General features: G+C 43.0%; 1 pseudogene; it reads right to left on the bottom strand.

The window, feature by feature from the left end:
- Positions 1 to 11,952, bottom strand: part of LOC118239695 — a 69,163-nt pseudogene extending 57,211 nt beyond the window's left edge.
- Between the last annotated feature and the right edge of the window lie 441 nt (positions 11,953 to 12,393).

Here is a 12,393-nt window from a genome sequence, read left to right on the forward strand (position 1 = left end):
CACAGCAGTATCAAAGGGTATGCTGTGATAGTAATTCCATTATATACCATATAATATTTGTATTATACCTTTGTGTGGATATTCCCTTGCACTTAACATTTTCTTTATTATGTGGCTTACTGACTTATTTAAACATTTTTAGAGGAATGGCCAGAGAGAATCACGAAATGATGCCATTCATGGGGGTCTATGGAATATTTGGTTGAATCATTGTACTTGTAAAGCACTGGTCCTTGGCACACGGAAGTGGGCCTAGGCCCTATCCCAAAGGAAATGGTAGACTCTGATGACGCCCTATGGAAGGCCTCACTATCCAGGGGAAGCAGAAGGGATGTGATAGGTTTTAGTTGGGGGGGCAGTGGTAGGATAGGAAGGGAGGGAGAAGGGAACTGGGATTGTCATGGAAAACAATCTTGTTTCTAATTCAAATAAAAACAAAACTGCAAAGACGAAAAAAAAGTGCTGGTCCTTGGCTTCTACTGAAACTGAGTCACATTTCTACTTAGTAGTAGTCTCTTGGGAATTTCCTACTTCCTTAGTTAGTGTAAAAGCTTCAACTCTGAAAGGTTGTGATGGCCTGGAGATTTTTGGACAGTCACGAAACAGAACCTGTTTATCCTGAGCCGCACCCACACATGGTTGTAAAGGTGGCTGTGAAGAAATCTATGGCAGTTGGAATAAAGGAAGTTTGAAAGATGGTACCAAATATGTGGTGTCCACTGCAGGACTACAAAGTATGTTGTGTTCAGATGCTTTAGGCCTTCATTGGGAGGCAAGAGGACTGTTCTTTTAGCCCACTCAGGAGCCTTCCCATCCAGCCCTTGCTCATCTGAAAATGGAATGCAATGACATAAAAGCCACCTCAATTAAAAGTGTTTCTTTTCTTTTGTTGGTTCTTTGGAGACTAATCCAGGACAAACAGGAATGCAACCCAAATCAGGCTTGATTGTAGAACTCTCAAACCCAAGAGTAATTGGAACCCCTGCTTACTTCTAAAATCCAGTCTCAGATAAAGTGAGGTTCACAGGGAATATTTACAGCTGCAATTAGAAGGAGCCTTTTAGAAAAAAATCTTGATTCTTTTTTCCATTTAGATAGGGAAAATGTGATATAATTGCACCTGCATATTTCAGAACCAATGCAGAAATACTTGTCTAATGTGTCTTATGTTTTTAAAGGAGAAAAAATAAAGTAATATTAGATCCTTGCTTCTGGCCATTTTTATAATCCTCTGAACAATCTATGAACCAAATAGTGCTATTTTATTTTACCTGTCAAGAAAATACAGATTAATGAGCTAAAGTGATTAGCAAAATTATAGTGAACAATCAGAAAAGATTTCAAGTCTCTGAGACGCTAAATGGGTGGTTCTCAGTCTGTGGGTCACAACCCCTTTGGTTTCATGGCTTTTTCACAGGGGTTGCCTAAGACCATTGCGAAACAGATGTTTTTATTACGATTCATAACAGTAGCAAAATTACAGTTATGAAGTATTGATGAAATAATTTTATGGTTGGGGTCACCACAACATGAGGAACTGTATTAAAGGGTTGCAGCACGAGGAAGGTTGAGAACCACTGCTATAAATTACTGCTTCCTCCAACCTGATGTTCTTTTACCTGCCATGGTCTGTGCAGGGTGCGTGAGTGCCCAAGGTAAGTGTAATCAGCTTTCTCAATTGATGCCACTTTTATAGTGAAGACACACCCACGTTGACAATGATTTTTTACTTGTAGAACTATCTTTAAGAAAATTATATTGTACTTATATTGTACTTTTCTTGCTATAGAAGTAATCCATAGTGAATATAACAGGTCTTTGATGCAAGCAAGGTTCTGAAGTATGGATTTGCCTCCAGAACTTTCCGTGGTTTCAAATAATGTTCTAATGGTGTAGAACTTTTAAAGGTGTTCACCACCTCTGACTTGAGAGGAATGAATTGTAATTTGTACACTGTTACTTATAATGCATGGCTGCTAGCAGTGCCTAGAGTTTTCTCACTCCATGGGATAAACAGTTCCCTGAACCTGAGGAGATGGCTCAGTGGATAAAAGCCTGACAGCCTGAGCTTGATCCTCAGAACCCATATTCAAAGTCAGATGTGCTAGCCTGTGTCTGTAATCCCAGCTTCTTAGTACACAGAGATGTGGAGACAGGAGAATAGCCTAGAAGCTCACAGGCTTGGATTATGCAGCCCAGCCTCCCAAACAATAGATTCTGTGTCAATAGGTTATAACGAGATATCTTTATTCAAGTAATACCGGCCAAGCACAAGCCAGAGCATGCCCAGAGGCAGCAAGCTAGGGAGGCCAGAGAGAAGGGGTCTCCACATGTCTGCGGCCCCTTAAGAATTGCTCCCTGACCTCCCCTGACCACGTCCTTACGGGCGTGGTCAGGCACACTTGTAGGGGCTCCTAGGAGGTGGGGCTACAGTGTCTCTCTACAATAGGGTGGTGGATACAAGTCTCCTCCTAAAAGCTGTCCTGACCTCCACACACACTCTGTTGTGTTACACACACACACACACACACACACACACACACACACACACACACGCACGCACGCACGCACGCACGCACGCACGCACGCACGCACGCACGCACGCACGCACAACACCACACCACACCACACCACACCTACCCTAGGCATTCAAATACCCAGCACAGATCACAAAAGCCCATTAGAACTTGCTTATCAAAATTTATCTTATGTAATACCCACCTTCACAAGTGGTTCATGGTTGGCCTCTTCAAACTTTGGTCTTCAGGAAACGTCTCTGTCTGCTCTGTGAGGGACAAGTCTACTCTTACTTCAGCGTTGCCAGGAGCTCTTACCTTAGTACAGAGCAGCTTACTTCTGAGGAAGGTATGCTTCCCCTCTGCCAGTTTTAAGAGTGGAACCCTTAAAAAAAAAAGCTGTGCAGAAAACCAAATATTTTGGATCTTTCTTATGCTTGCACCTCCGAACCTGCTCCTAACCTGCTCCGAACCTGCTCCGAACTGCTCCACAAGGCAGAGGGCTGTGTGCATTTCTGAGCTTCTTCCCTCTATGGCTTACAGTTGGCTATAACCAATGGGAAATGCCGGTAGGAGACCAGAGGGTTCAGGTAGGAGGATATTTGCCTTCCAAGATCTCACCTCTGCTAGGCTGGGTTCCTCTATGTCCAAAAGGCACAGCTCTTGTATGTTCTGGGAACCATTCTCTGTCATGTCCTTGTCTGTCTACTGGTGTTAATGGCCCCTTCTCTTTGCCTGGGCCTCTCTTTGCCCTGCCTACACATTTGTCAACAGTCTCTGGCTTACATTTTCCTCAGTTTCTTTATTATGATGAATCATCTGTTTTCTGCCCGGGCAGGAAGCAAAGCTTCTTTCTCTTTGGGCCATCTTCACCCTGCTGCTTATGTGTATGGTCTCTCTTTTCTCTTCCATGTACTGGGTGCTAATGTCACTGGACTCCACTCCCCCCCATTATGAATTTCATCTTAGTGGGGATTATCTCCGAAAGAAGTATTAGAAGTAGAAGCTATCCAAGATAGCATGTGGCACATTTGGTATTGTTTGGTACTGTTTTCACTATTTATTTATTTATTTAAAGGTGGAGGAAATGAGTTGAGAGGAGAAACTTTTCTTGTCTGAAGTTCAACATAGATCTAACCTAGTGGTTAATCAATGCTCATTCCCTGTGTATACAGAGACATGGGATACATGTCCCCAAAAGAAGAGTTTCAGAAGTAAAGGACAAAGGATGTTATCTCCTGAAATTGAAACCAGTAAGATCTTGAATCACACTGAGGGAATTATCACTGTGCAGAAATAATACGTTCCGAGAGGGAAAATTGTTTTTGGGAAGTGAATTGCTGCCAAGTGAAGCATGCTTCACCATCTTTGGGTAGCTGGGCGTTTACCAAGACATTGAGATGCTCTTTAATCCAGAGGGCTTAGCAACACAAAGGAATGCATCATCACAGGGGAGGATTACTTTTTGGAGAAAAGAAAATCCATGTGAGATTTATTTATATATCTCTGATGCTGATTAATTAACTCAAATGTCATTCTACTTGGCCAACCTAAATGTTCTTATCTGACTGACTCACAGGCATATCCTTCCATGACACAAAGATGGTTCAATTCAACAAATGCTTAGGTGAAATGATGCAGTTGTAGACCCTAGCTGAGAAAGCACTACAATAAAAGAGACCCACAGAACAGGGCACATTGTAATGTGACTACATTACATTTCCCTGGTTTGTGCTCACATAGACTCTTCCCTTTTCCCTTCCCACAAACTCGTGTATAATGACTCCATGCAGTATTTGTTTTCACTTTCTATTAGTAGCACCAGCCACATTGTGATGGAAGCCAGACCAGAGGGGAATTGCAGAGCAATCATATTCAGAGTGGTCCCCTCTGGGAGGGTTCAAGAGAATATTCAGGGGAGACATGTGATTCAACTACTGGGTGACACTATTCCATAAGAGAGCAGATACTCCTTCCCAGGGCTAGCATACAGCGTGTACCAATAGCCTGTTGGATTCAATAGACACTTCATGCAGATCTAGTGAGTACTAGTTACTGGCATTGGAGATGCAGGAATCACTAAATCTGAGTCTTTAACTCTGGGGAACATATATACTTAAATCTCTAAAACATTTAAGAGGATAGAGAAGTAGCTGAGGCAGGAGCCTGGTTCTGCGGCAGAAATAGAAGCAGTGGGCACTGTGGATAGTTAATATGGGTTGGAGATAGCAAGTAAAGGCATAGTCATATCCGGAAGCCAGTGAAGCTGAGTAAGGAGAGAGTTGTGAGACTGAATAGGGTCTATGACTGAATTCAAGTCCATGGCCACCACTTGGTGGTTGTCCTTGTGGTTTGTGTATTTGTATGGACAGGAGGACAAGAACCTTTAACTGTCGGTATGTTGAAACTGATCTTTCAAAGTAACTGATCTTAAGAGGAAGGGTTAATTCTCAGTAAGTCATTGAGAGGGCTGATTGAATATATATATATATATATATATATATATATATATATATATATATATATATTGTCATGACCCGCCTCTCAGCAGGTCACCTGAGTTGACTGATGCCCATGTTGTCTAGAACAACTCACCAACTCTGCACCCTTAGCTTCCTGTAGCTCTTGCCAGGCCTTTGCTAGCCTACCCACCTCTTACTCATTATGTCTTTCTCATCAGTGGTACACACCACACTGCTATCCTACTCGCCTTGAGCTACTGATTCTTTAGTCCCTATGGCACCCTTGCATTTAATCTATATTCTTGCTTCCAAGACTCAATCTAAGCATTACCACTTCCTAGAAGTCTCATCCTCCCACTCTGTCTCTGTCTCTGTCTCTCTCCAGTGCTGTTGATTGAACTCAGGGCTTGTACATGCATGCTAGGCAAGTGCTCTACCATTAAGTAGCACCCACAGTCATAACCTAGAATTCTTTTCTGCTCCTGAGATGAACCGTTTCCACTGCAAGTGCTTCTGTTACAGCACTGAAAATCCTGTGTTTAAACCAGCCATGAAAAAAGCTTTGTGGCTAACTTTACTATTTTTCCAGCAGGCTTCATAGGTCTAGTTCTAGGTCTCTTTGGAACCTAGCACCAAATGCTATCCATATTTTGACTGCAGTAAGTAAATCTAACACACCTTGGGGGAAGGTGCTATGACTTGTAAGAAACAATCTTATTTTTGAGGTCTTCTGATCTTTATAGAGCCTGTCAGATTTTTCCTTTATTTTCCTCCATAACAAACTCTCCAAATCTCAGGGACACTTGTGTACACTCAGAAATTGGGGCCATTGAGGTGGATCATGGGCCATTGTCAAGCCCTTGCCTCTTAGAAGACTGTTTCCATTCTGGGAAATAGGTTTGCCTGGTGTGGCAGCTTTTGCAACAGAGATAAGGGAAGTGAATACCTGTGTCCACTGTCATCTCATCACGAAGCAAGGGCATCATGGTTGTCAGACCTCTTGGCAAAAATCAATAGCTGTTAACTGATAAAATCACAGGGCCTGCTGGTTGGCAGTGCCTCAGGAGAAGCAGAGAGCTGCTTCATTGCCAGGTATGTGATAGCCTGTTGGCATCCAATGCCTGCACCCACTGAGGTTGTCCTTACTGAGATAGATGTATTCTCTCATCATGTGTGTAGCAATGGACATGGTGGTCACTATAAAGTAGAATGGTCATTGTTAGCAAAGAAAGGCAACTCAGTGTTCTGGCGTTTAAATTATGCTGAGTAGTTTCATCCATAATTACCTGACATAACTACTTGATGTTTATGGAGATTGGTATGGAAGTCATTTCTAGTAATTATGGGTTGTAGATGGGTGGGACATTAAGGATCTTGGGGGGAGATCCTTAATGTTGGAAGGTCTGTACGTGGAAAAACAAGTGCTGGTCACATGTACACAGCTGTTTGTATGTGTAAAAGTACCACTGAACCATAGGTTTGCCACTTTAACCATAGTGGAGTGTCCATTTCAGTAATATTGATTGCATTCCCAGTGCTATATACCCAATTTCACAAACTAATAAAATCACTCTAAACAGAATCTTTATGAAAGCAATAACTCCCCACTCTCACCTCCATTGGCCCCTGTTGACCTCTCTGCCATATTCCACCTTTTTCAATTTGCCTGTACTGGATATTTCATATAAATGAAATCATATAGTATCTGTTGTCCTTTCCCTGTCCTATCTCATTGGCATAATGTCCGCAGAACATCGCTCCTTTTAACGTCTAGCTAATATTCTGCTGTGCATAAACATTTATTACATTTTGCTTATTCATCTTTCTGTTAAGGACATGTGGGTTGTGTGATGGTCAATTTTTTTTGTCAACTTGCCCCACACTAGAGTCAGTTGGGGAGATGGGAGCTCAGTTGAAGAATTGCTTCCATCAGAGAATACTATGGCCTTGACAGTGGGGGTATTTTCTTGCATAATTATTGATGTTGGAGGGCCCAGCTTACTGTGGGCAGTGCCACCACTGGGCTTGAGGTTCTGGGTTGTGTACAAAAGCAGAGCGAGCAAGCCACGGAGTGCAAGCCAGTGGGCATTGCTGCTCTAGGTCTCTGCTTCAGTGCCTGCTTTCAGGTTCCTGCTTGAGTTCCTGCCTTGAGTTTGACCCTGGCTTCCCTTCCAGATCCACTGCTGTATCCTGTAAGCTAAAATCAGTCAACCCTTCCCTAAGTTACTCTTGATTGGTGCTTTATCACAGCAACAGAGAAGCCACCAGAACAGGTTATGTACGTATTTGGGCTATTGTGAATAATTTTGCAATAACTTTTAACTATGTAATGCCTTTAAAAATTATGTGAAAATTGAAAACTGTTTCCATTGCAAATTATCTGACCTTAAGCCCAAACTAACTATTACCTTCTCTTTGGAGCTTCCTGGGTTCTTCTTCCCATCTCTGCATTTAGTGCCTGCTTCCTTTCTGATTATCCCAGGTGGTACTTCTTGTCTTGACCAAGTGAGACCAGGTCAAGGCAGCTTGACTATGGGCAAGACTGGTAAATGAAGGAAGAAAGTCTGAACAGATCATCCTGATAAAAGAATTGAAGGTCCGGGAACCAGAGACTTAGAGTGTAAGGGTGTTGAGACATGGAGACAGAATGACCTTTTCTTTCTTGGACATGGTACAGACCAGACATAATAGCTTTTATGAGTCCAGGTACAGTGAGTTTTCCTGCCACCATACTTATTTCTTATTTGCGTGTCCCCCACCGTAGCACATTCAATACACAAAGTCAAGGCTGTGATATCAACTTAGAATTTCTAGCACTGAGATCAGCATGCATTAGGTACTTGAACTAGTTCAAATAGATCTGCTTGCTCTGACAGAGTGACTGGATTCCTAAGCAATGCGCTGTGGGAGTACGCCAGTGTGCAGAGGGATGCTTTATTGATTCTTGGGGAGAATGTGGTTAGTTATGCATGACATAGTAACAGTGATCTCAGGCAATCCCACGGAGCTGGATTCATATGCCCATTCAGGGTTGGCTGTGCATATCAGCAGAGGGATCAGGGCTTCGTTCCTCTCTGAGAATCAGTAACTGGGTGCAGGTTAAACTCCAAGATGGGAAATGATGCTGTAGATGAAACTTGTCTTCAGACAAGGGCAATGCTTCTGGCACTTAAAAGGTAGAGGGAGGGCTGCTTTTATCCTCCTGGAAGACAGCTGAGGGGCCTACCATGCCAAGAGTGTAGTGCCAGTTTTAAAAATCCAAGGTCCTTGCTAGCTGCCATCCCTCAGGCATTATATGGTCAACAAAGCTTGCCACATCTACCTGCCAAGAGAAAGGGAAGACTATGGCATGTTTCTTTTCTCTCTGTCTCCAAGTGCCCTACTCTTGGCATGACTGCAAAGCCTCCCAGGTCCCTTCTATTGATTCATTATTGGCTCCAATAGCCAGGGACACACTGCTTTTGTAAATGAGGCTGGGGTCTTAGTTTTTCATTGTTTGTCCCTATAAAGTACACTGGAAGGAAAGCAAAATGTGAACAGTTGTTCTTGGCATCGTTTTCATTGATTGTTGTTCAAGTTCTCTAGAATAAGTGCATGAAACTTTTGTAATCAGCATAAATATCATTAAAAGATACAAACTATAGATAATATAATTGCTGGAAGGAGATGGGATTTCAAAATTCTTTTTGGTTTCTTATTGAATATGTAAACCCCAGAGAGGAAAGTAGGTAGACATTCACACCTAATAAATATTCTTCTTTGCCTAGGGAAATCCCCCTATTTTTGATCAGTTTATATGGGTCATTATGTCTGTCCATAGTTCAGAATTTAGTTACACTTTCTCAAGTAGGGAACCCTCATACGAAGAGTTCTTAAGAGTCCTCCGTGTACAGATAACCAAAATGGGGGTTAGGGTTTTATCCAGAACTAGAACCTAACAATAAATATTATCAGGAAAATCATTGGCTTTGAGGAGTCAGGATTGGGCCTGATGTTTTCTGTTGCAGCTCCCTGTGTAGACAGGATTAATTTAGTTGAAGCAGCAGAGGAATGCAAGGCTGAAGATATTTTCATTATTAAATCTTTCCTCACCTGTTCTCTTGCACTCTTGGATTTGTTTAGGCAAAGACACTATCACATTCTACTGGCAATAAATCTTGTTTAATTTTATGATCTCTTGATGGGTTTGGAATAATCTAAATTCTATGACTGCTGTCTTGAAGCTATCCACAAGCCTGTCATAAATTGTTTTGCTACATGGACAATTTTTAAATAACTGTTTATTATAGAAAATTTCAAGCAGCCACAAAATAGAGAGAATAACATAATGAACCTCATGCAACCTTCAACATGCTTCAAGAATTATTATCATTTGTCAATCTTGTTTCATCTAACCCCATCCTCCCACTTTTCTTCTGTTGCTGAGGATCAAACCCAAAGCCTAATTCTCTAACACACACACACACACACACACACACACACACACACACACACACACCTATCTATCTATCTATCTATCTATCTATCTATCTATCTATCTATCTATCTATCTATCTATCCATCCTATATCTCTCTATATAGATATTTATTTCCATCTCTAACCCCACCTTTAAAACTGGTGGAAAATTGGAAGTGAATCCTTCATTGTGCATGCATATCCACACACATCAATAAAAGTAGCATTCTTTGTGAGTCCCTCACAAGACTCTCTGGAGGACTGCTGGTGGGAAAAATGTTTTTGATTTTACAGCAGAAAAATTTCCTTGAGCCAATGGGTTACTTGTGCCGAGATCATTCATAATCTTACATGCAGTCCTATGTTGTATTCAAGTTGCCGCACTTTATTTTAATCCAGCTGCCCTCACACAGCAGACATTGCTAGCCCTTGAATGAACTGAGAAGCCCTTGCTGTGGAATTAGGGGGCAAAGGCTGGCCATTATGACATACAAATATAGCCATGTTTCTTAAGATTGATTATAGTGTCACAAATATATCCCCTCCCCCATTTTCCATGCAATGACTTGAAGTTTGCAATGCCTTTTAGAGGCTGGACTTTAAGGGATAGGCAACAGAGGTCAGGGATGCACTTAGTGACTATCTCAACCTTGCTTAACTTAATCCAGATCTATATATTTTCAAAAGTTTTACTTGGGCTACAATGTGCATACCATGATGTTTTTACCTTAGTCATTTATTGTTAATCACATAGCAGCCAGGTCACAGAATATTCATCTTGCAGACAGAGGTCCTTATCCAACAAATAATTCCTCCCTCACCAAACCTTAGAAAACCCCACATTTTTCCATCTCTATGGTATTTCACATAAGTGGAATTTCACAATATTTGACTTTTTGTGTACAGCTTATTTTACTGATTTTATAATCTCAAGATTTTTCAATGTTATGACCTATGTCAAAGTTTCTTTTCTTTGTAAGACAGTGTTGCTATTCTATTGTGTGTATAGACCACATTTTGTTAGCCTGTTTATCTGTCAATGACACTCGGGTTGCTCACACATTTTAAGTGTGGGGGATAATGTTGCTCTGAACATGGGTGTGTGTAAAATCTTTTTTAGGTGAGGCCTTTGCTTTGTCTGGAATTTGGTTGCTCTTATTTTCCACTCATTTTGGCCCTCCTCTCCTAAGGTCCCTGTAAGAGCTACAATAACATATCTTCATTGATGTCTTAGGTTTTACTTTTCTTGTCTTGCTCTCACGTCATAGAGTGTTTAAGGCCCAATGTGTGCTCAGCAGTTCCTTAGTACACAAGTGGATGATTAAGTGTAGTAAAATTAAATCAAAGATATAACATGAATAATAATAGACCCAGAGACTGATATTGGGGTTCAAGCTTCAAGCTGAAGATCACAGAAGCAAAGCAGCTGGCCACTAGCTCTTAACTCTATTCAGACTGAAAAGGTTGATCCTGTCTCTACAAGCTCTTCTCCAAGCCTCTGACTGCTGCCTCTCCTCAACATGCCTGGAGGCTAACTCTTCACAAGAGACCTTTGCTTTTTATACCTCCCTCGTGCTGGGATTAAAGGCTTGTGATCCCAAGTGCTGAGATCACTTTTGTGTGAGCTGTTTCTCTTTAGGACTGGATCAGTTTTGGATAGTTTAGTGTTGCCTTGAATTAACAGAGATCCATCTACCTCTACTTCCTGAGTCCTGGGATAAGAGGTGTGAACCACCACTGCCTAGCTTCTATAGCTAATTAGTATGGCTACTGGGTTTAGAAGTGTGTATCACCACTGCCTGACCTCTATAGCTTGTGGCTGGCTTTGCATCCTGAACCCTTAGGCAAGCTTTATTAAATCATAAATAATGTATCACCACCCTGAAGGGAATAAAAAGTGGTTCTGTTCCATAAAGTTCTTGAAATCCGGCTGGGTGGTGGTGTATGTCTTTAATCCCAGCACTAGGGAAGCAGAGACAGGCAGATGTCTGTGAGTTTGAGGCCAGTCTGGTCTACAAAGCTACACAGAGAAATCCTGTCTTGAAAACAACGGAAAAAAAATCCTTGAAATTCTGGGATATACCCCATCTCTGGATGTATCCTTGCATTGAAAGACCCCTGCCCCTTAGCTCTTAAGTTTGCCTCCTCCTCCGGTCGGCAGCTGATGGGGCGCGTGGCGGATGCCTCGCTCCTGTGCCTCCCCGATCTCCACCCCCGCCGGCCTCCACTTCCCCCGCCGCCGCACGTCCGGCCGCCGGTTCCCTCCAAAGCTGGTCCACCCCGGCGGGGCCCCGTGCCCCCTGCCCGCCCGCCTGGCACCGCGCCCCGGGGCTGGGGCCGAGCAAGGAGCCCGCGAGGAGGCCCTAGGGTGAGCACCAGGTGGGCCGGCACGAGGGCGAGCACCAGGTGGGCCGGTCCGAGGGCGAGCATCAGGTGGGCCGGCCCGGGGCCCCACCCCTGCGCCCCCGCCCGATGGGGAACACTCCATCCCAAGGTCTTCGCCCCCAAGGTCAGCCATCTGGACGCGGAGGGGGGAATTGAGTCTGTTGTACCAGACACCAGACCTAGAGAATATGCTGGTCTGGAATGGCTCTGTGCCTCACTTGAACCATCCAATAGAAATGACTCTGTATTTCACCTCATTTGAATGACTCTGTATTTCACCTCATTTGAATGACTCTATACTTTGCCTCATTTGAATAACCCTGAGTAGCGCCTCATTTACATTGACCAATGGGAATAGCTCTGTACTGCGCCTCATTTGAATTATCCAATAGAATCCCTGCTTCTCGTTTGCGCTTTTTGCTATATAAGGACCCCTCTCCCTTGGCTCGGCGCGCTTGGCCTCACAGAAGCTAAGTCGCTCCGGGTACCCGTGTCTCCAATAAAGCCTCTTGCAGTTTGCATCCAAGTTCGTGGTCTCGCTGATTCCTGGGTACGGGTCTCCTTCTACGAAAGT

This window comes from Cricetulus griseus, assembly GCF_003668045.3.
Source record: "Cricetulus griseus strain 17A/GY chromosome 1 unlocalized genomic scaffold, alternate assembly CriGri-PICRH-1.0 chr1_1, whole genome shotgun sequence".
Classification (NCBI taxonomy): domain Eukaryota; kingdom Metazoa; phylum Chordata; class Mammalia; order Rodentia; family Cricetidae; genus Cricetulus; species Cricetulus griseus.